Consider the following 7,378-nt stretch of genomic DNA (forward strand, 5'->3'; position numbering starts at 1 on the left):
TATTCAATAGTTTGCAGATAAAATTGAACAGCTTTTTGCTGCAATTTGGCCAGACTGCAGGTTACACCAAAGTATCAGTGCCTCACCTTTAGAGTGTTCCCAGATATCGTGCAGCTGCAGTATTTTGGTTTGCACTCACCTATATGTTGTTCTCACTTGTTTCTTTGTGAAAGATTACAAAATTAACTTGGATGAATGAAGTTATGATTTCTTTAACCAATGTTTGGAGAAAAAAAGTCAGTATTTCAAGTGCTGATAAAGTAAAATAAACTGATAATCAGTAGAAAGTGTTTAAGATTGATAGATTCTTGTTGCCTCGAGGAATTAAGGGCTACGGGGAGAACGCTGGTAAGTGGAGTTGAAATGCCCATCAGCCATGATTGAATGGCGGAGTGGACTCGATGGGCCGAATGGCCTTACTTCCACTCCTATGTCTTATGGTCTTATGGTCTAAGATGGATATGGAACAAATGCTGGCAAATGGGACTAGATTAATTTAGGATATCTGGTCAGCATGGGCAAGTTGGACTGAAGGGTCTGATTTATGTATTGTACAACTGTGACTTCATTCTCTCAATTATTCAAGAAGTTGAATACTTCGAGGAGGAAAAGGAGAATTTATGCAGAGAATGCACTTGAAATGATGATTGAGGTATATCAAACTCACATTGTTTCATCACCTTTTCCTCTGGTTCTTCAATGAACAAACTTGTTTTGTTCTCTGAATAACTATGTATCATGTGATTTGTTTTGCACAAAATATTTCGTTAGGATCGAGTGAACTATTAAGAAGTGTTCATGTTTAAAATTTAGGCAGCTTGATTGTGAATCTCATCTTGGCCTGAACACCACTTTCCTGCCAGCCCTCCTTAACCCTTCAACCCATTACTGATTAAAAGTCTGTGTGTCTCTTATTTAAATTTACTTCATGTCCCAGAATCCACAGTGTTCTGAGATAGGGAATTCCCCAGGTTCACCATCCTCTGAGAGAAGTAATTCCTCCAACTTTCCCTTCATTGTAAACTTAGGACGACTCATTGTAGATTGAATCATCTTCTCTGCCTCTACTTGGTCAATCCCTTGACCATTTTATAGACCCTCAATGATACCACCTCTCATTCTTAGGCTGCAATGAATATGAATGTAAATAGTGGTTGTCGTTCAGCTTGTGGCATTTTGATAACTGTGGCAGAGGATGTTTGTTCAAAACTGAGCTCGACAGTTAGTGCTTTTCAAATAAGAAGTAGTTGACGAGATTAAGTACATTAATATATTGGCGTTTTGTTTTTAGGAAGACTTACTGTTGGGAAGATTTGGTTAAGGGAATATTGCAGTCAAAGCTGTGGAAGATTAACCTCCACCCATGTGTGAGGTAGTACACTGTGGTCAAAAGAATAAAGAGACCACTTCCTCTTTGGAAATATGTCCTTAAATAGAGCAGAGGGATCTGGAGATAGCAATGAGTCACTGGCAGCAAATGGCACCAGTTTGTGAGGTTAAATAGAAAAGTAGATCATGGGTTTATTTCTGGGACGACAGAATGGAAATGTGTTCGATATGTGTAGAACCATGGACAGATCACCCTTGGAGCACTGCAAACAGTTCCGATCTTCACATTGTAATATGGATGTAGAGGCAGTAGGGAAGATAAAGAATAGTTACTGGAATTATATTCAAACTGAATTTGAATTCATCAAGTAAGATTGGACAGTCTTGTCTCATTGAAAAAGAGTGACATGGTCCAGTTACGTTTGATCGGGTAGACATGGAAAAGATGTTTCTGCTTGTGAATGACAGAATCCACTGGATCTGTGGATATAATTGTAATCACTATTAAATCTCACGGGGAATTTGCAGAGGGCGACAAAGTCTTTACCAAAAAGGGGTTTGAATGTAGAACTTACTTCATCAGGAATAATTGAAGCAAATAACAGATGAATTCAAGGAGGAGCTTGGAATACAAGAAATCAAAGAAAACTATGTTGATGGGTTTAGGTTGAGAAGGAAGCCTGTGTAAATCACAGATACTGAGAACCTGTTTTTGTGTCCTGAAACGATGCATCTGTGTTGTTCTGTGACATTTCTATAGGAGCAGCAGCGGCAGCAGTAAACAAGACAGCTCACCCTTACCATTCTTGGAGAAAAGCAGAACCTCTGGCCACACAAAAGGGAAATAGCTCTACTGAGGAGGTGGTTCAAACAGTGGCCAACGACTCAATCCGCAGAGACAGTGTGCCTTCATTACCTGGTGAGAAAGGTGAATTCTTTAACCAGAAATGATGTTTTGTCCTTCCAATGATCTCATGACTTAAGCAGGGAAATGTGTCTCTTCAGTTAGATGATTTGAATCAATCAAATCTTTTGCTACGTTAGCACTCCTTCCCTACCCAAAGGATATGTGGGTCAAATAGGCACATGTCTTGCACTGCTTTAATTCAAGATTCCTTTATTCAGTCATGAGCTTAACCTATTCAGTCCAAGTTCCTTGTGTTTCCCTTGGATCTGTGGTTGTGCACAAGGATACTTAGACAATGTATGATTCAATATCAAAGTTGTGTTGAATCAATAATTGTAACCCCACTCTGCTCCTTGAGCAAATAGTTAATCAAAGGATTCTAGCTCAGCCCTTAACTTCAAATTCAAGTTCTCAACCTTTCAGTTAGCAATGGAAAATAACAAAGAACAATGTCAATCATTTATTGTCTCCACAGCCTCTGCTTCTGTTGCCACTGAGTACTCCCATAAGTTTGACGAGCCAATGACTAAAGATGAGATTGAAGAGAAATCCTTCCGTTCCCTTCTGCCATCAGAGAGCCAACACCACTTTCTTATGGGGAAGGAACGCAGCCAGCAGGATGGTTCAGATGAGGACATAGTGCGGGACCAGTCGGCTTCTCTTATGGATTAGGGTGAGTGGTGTTACCAATTAGTGGGATCTCAGTGCTTGGAATAGTTGCTCCTCTCCATGTTCGAGGTACCTTGCCATGAGATTCAGATGGAGAGGACGAGGACCATATGGTGTAACAAGTGTGAGCCAACAGTTGGGCAGGGCCTGTGTTTCTGAAAAAAAAAGCGAGTACCACTCGGTCACAATGTGCCCAGAGTTTATAAATCATGAAGGAGAATAAATACTTGACATTGTTAATCTTTGTGATCGAGTTCCCATATAGTGAAGACAACGATTAATATTTACTGGGATTCCTTGCTCCCCCAATCAGATAAACACAAGGCAAATTTGACTGTGAAGCATGTCCCTGAATTTACACCTTTCTACTGTTCATTAAAGGTAATAAGATGCAAAAGATATTTTTGCAGAGGAATTTGATTTGAACAAGAGACATTTGTGCAGATAGTAAGAGGTATTCTAATTGGAAGGATATGTTTAGTGATATCCTGCATGGATCGATGTTGGAGATCTTATTATTCGCTATTCATAATGAAAGGAAAGCCACATTCAACATTTGGGGCCACTCTGCAGATGACAGCGATTCCAAGTGTCGGTAGATGGAAGCACAGCATTAGGAAGCAATCTTGATAGATTCAGTAAATGAAAAAAAACAACGACAGATGAGTTTGTGTCGGCAAGTGAGAGGTTGGATCAAAATCGGATATTTTGTGATTGTGAAAATAGAGAGAGTGGACTCCAAAGGAACTTGGTGGGATTGATCCAGCTGTATAGTTCACGAAAATGTCTCAAACAGGTTCAGAAAAGTGACCAAGGGGCCGGTGGAATGTTGACATTGATCTCGACAGAAGACGAGATCCCAAAGGATTAGAAGTCATGCTTCAGCAAATCCGAACCTAGTTAGACCAAGCTGTCAGGGCTGGGCACCATGGCTAAAGGAGAGTATCCCTCTGAGGGGAAGTGCAGTGTAGATTTACTGAAGTGATACTTGGATTCCAAGGTTTAACTTAAGAAGAAAGATTAAACAGATGAAGTGTTCGAGTCAGAACATTGAGGTGTGATAACGGGGAACACTTTTATACACAGAAATGGATAGTTTGATAAAGTTCCACAAACAGCGATTGATTGGAAATTATTTGCAAATTTCAAATTTGAGGTTGGTAGATTTGGAATGAAAATGCTGAAGGATTATGGGACAAAGACAGGGATTTGTCATGATGATGAAGATGACCATGGTTTGGGTGAATGGTGGAATAGGCTCACGAAGCTAAATAGCCTCCTCGTGTTCTGATGTTGATGTAACCGTGGCTCCCTTATTCTCTGCAAGTGCAACTCCTGTTGTGTTTTTGGTTATTTATCAGAACCTGGCAGCAAGTTAGTGACTGGAGTCCTGAGCAGAACGTTATCAGGATGAGGGACTTCGCCGGTCTTAATGTGTTTCACAGATGATGAAATGACACAGCCAGCACTCTCCTTCTGTCTCTCCCCGACTCTCTTCAACCTCTCCTCCACTCCCACCCCCCACCCCCACCGTCTCGGGCCCCCGGCACACCACTCTTACGCCCCACCCCTCTACCCACCCCTCCCCCGCCCCCCTCGCCCCCACTGGCTCACCTTGTCCCACCTCGCCCCCCCTCACTACCCTCTCGCCCCCGCCCCCTCAAACCTGCTCGCCCCCCATCGCCACCCTCGCCCCTCCACGACCCCCCTCGCCCCCAACTCGCCCTCCAATCGCTCCCCTCGCACCCCTCGAACCCCCGCTTCACCTCCCCCTCGCACCCCCCTCGTCCCCACTCACCCCCACTCACCCTCTAATCGTCTCCCTCACCCCCGCTCGACCCCTCTCTCCCCCCGACCCCCTCGCCACAACCCCCTACCCCCCTCACCCCCCACACCCCCGCGCCACCCTTTCGCACCCTGATTCGTCCCCCTCGCACACTGATTCGTCCCCCCGCACCCATTCTCCCCCTCCCTCTACCCCTCCATCTATCCCTTACACCCCCAACCCCTCCCTCTCCACCCTTCCTCTCCCCTCTCCATCTACCTCTTTCCTCTGCCCCTCCCACCCCTTCATCTACCCCACTCCCTCTACACCCGCTACCTGCCCTCCCTCTATCCCCCCTCCCTCTATCCCCCCTCCCTCTATCCCCCCTCCCTCTATCCCCCTCCCTCTATGCCCCCTCCCTCTATCCCCCCTCCCTCTATCCCCCTCCCTCTATCTCCCCTCCCTCTATCCCCCCCCCCCCCTCTACCCCCTCCCTCTACACCCCCTCCCTGCCCTCCCTCTCCCCCTCTCTCGATCCCCCCCTCTCGATCCCCCCCTCTCGATCCCCCCCTCTCGATCCCCCCCTCTCGATCCCCTCCCTCTATCCCCCCCCTCTCGACCCCCCCCTCTCGATCCCCCCTCTCGATCCCCCCTCTCGATCCCCCCCTCTCGATCCCCCCCCTCTCGATCCCCCCCTCTCGATCCCCCCCCTCTCGATCCCCCCTCTCTCGACCCCCCCTCTCTCGGTCCCCCTCTCTCTCTCCCCCCCTCTCTCGACTCCACCCCTCTCTCGACTCCCCCCCTCTCTCGACTCCCCTCTCTCGACTCCCCTCTCTCTACCCCCTCTACCCCTCCCTTTACCACTCCTCCCTCTAACCCCCTCCTTCTACCCCCCTCCCTCTACCCGCCTCCCTCTACCCGCCTCCCTCTACCCCCTTCCCTCTACCCCTCCCTTTACCCCCCTCCCTCCGTCCCCCCTCCCTCTGTCCCCCCTCCCTCCGTCCCCCCCCCCCTCCCTCTACCCCCCGCTATCACCCCTCCCCATCTCTCTCATGTTTTCTTGCCACTCCCTCGCTGCCCCTCTGCCACACTCCCTCTTTCTCGCTCCCTCACTCCCTCGTTCCCAGGCTCCCACGTTTCCATGATCCCACTCTGCCACTCTCGATCTTTCATTTCTCTCTCTCTCGTATCTGCCCTCTCTCTCTCTCTTGCTCTTTCTTGCAGCTCTCTCTTGCGCTCTCTCTCTCTTGCACGTGCTCTCTCTCTCTCTTTCACTCCATCACACCACTCTGTCTCTCAACCCTCTGTCTCTCACTCACCCCCTCTTTCTCTCACCCTCTCGCTCTCACCATCTCTCTCTCTCTCGCTCCTCTCTCTCGCTCTCCTTTTCCCCTCTCTCTCACACCCCCTTTCTCTCCTCTCTCCCCCCCCATCACTGTTGCCCTCTCTTGCCTCTCTCTCTTTTGCGCGCGGCCCTCTCTCTGTCTTACACCCACTTTCGCCTCTCTCTCTCTCTCTCTATATATATATTTCTATATTTCTCTTTGTTCCCCATGTCACCATCGCACACGTCTCTCGCTCTCTCTCTATCCTTCTCTATCACCTCTCCCTCTCACTCCTCTGAAGCTTTCTCGCTCTCTCTGTTGCTCCTCTCTAACCCCTCCCTTGCTTTCTCTCAATCACTCTCTCCCTCACGCTCTGTCCCACACCCTCTCTCCCTCTCTCTTTTCCTCGCACTCTCACTCTCTCTCCCGTATTTGCCCATCTTTACCGCAACTCTCTCCTTCTTTCTCTCGTTCCCTCTCGCTCGTTCTCTCTCACTCATTCTCGATCATTCTCTCCCTCTCTCTATCAAGCCCCATCCTCTCTCTCTCTCTCTCTCCCCGTCTCGCTCCTCTATCTCTCCCCCCACTCTATCCCTCCCTCTCCCGCCCCTCTCTCTCTCTTGCCCCTCACTTTATTTGGCACCTCTCTCTCTCTCTCTCTCTCTCTCTCACACACACAACACATCGCTCCTTCATTCGCTCTCGCCTCATCGCTCTCGCATCCTCTCTTCCTCTCTCACCCCTCTGTCTCTGCCTCTCTGGGCCTTCCCTCTGTCTCTCGCTTCCACTATTACTCTTTTGCCTCTCTCTCATTGCTCTACCTCTTGCTCATCCCGTCTCTCCATCTCGCTATCCCTTCACTCTTGCTTCCTCTCTCTCTCGCGGCCTCTCTCTCACACTCTCACTCTCTCCCACTTTCTCTGCAGCCCTCTCTCTCTCTATCCTGACTCCTCCTCACTCTCTCTGTCAATCCTCTCTCTCTCGACCATCTCTCTCTCTCTCTCTCGCGCTCACTCTCTCTCTGTCTCTCACTCTCTCTCTCTTGCCCCCTCTCTCCATCTCTCTGGCACGTCTCTCTTGCTGTCTCTCTCACGCGCTCGCTCTCTCTTGCTCTCCCCCTTTGTCCATCTTTCTGTGTCTCTTGCTCTCGTTCTGGCTCTCTCTCGCCCTCGCCCTCACCCTCCTCGCCCTCGCCCTCCTCGCCCTCGCCCTCACCCTCCTCTCTCTCACACCCTCCCTCTCGCTCTCTCGTCCCCTCCCTCTCGCTCTGTCGCCCCCACCATCTCTGTCTCTCCCTCCCCTCCTTCTCTCTCTCTCTCGCACCCCCTTTCTCGCTCCCCTCCATCTTAGACTCGCCCGATCCCCCTCTCTCTCTCGCCCCTG

Source organism: Hemiscyllium ocellatum, unplaced genomic scaffold, assembly GCF_020745735.1.
Source record: "Hemiscyllium ocellatum isolate sHemOce1 unplaced genomic scaffold, sHemOce1.pat.X.cur. scaffold_560_pat_ctg1, whole genome shotgun sequence".
NCBI lineage: Eukaryota > Metazoa > Chordata > Chondrichthyes > Orectolobiformes > Hemiscylliidae > Hemiscyllium > Hemiscyllium ocellatum.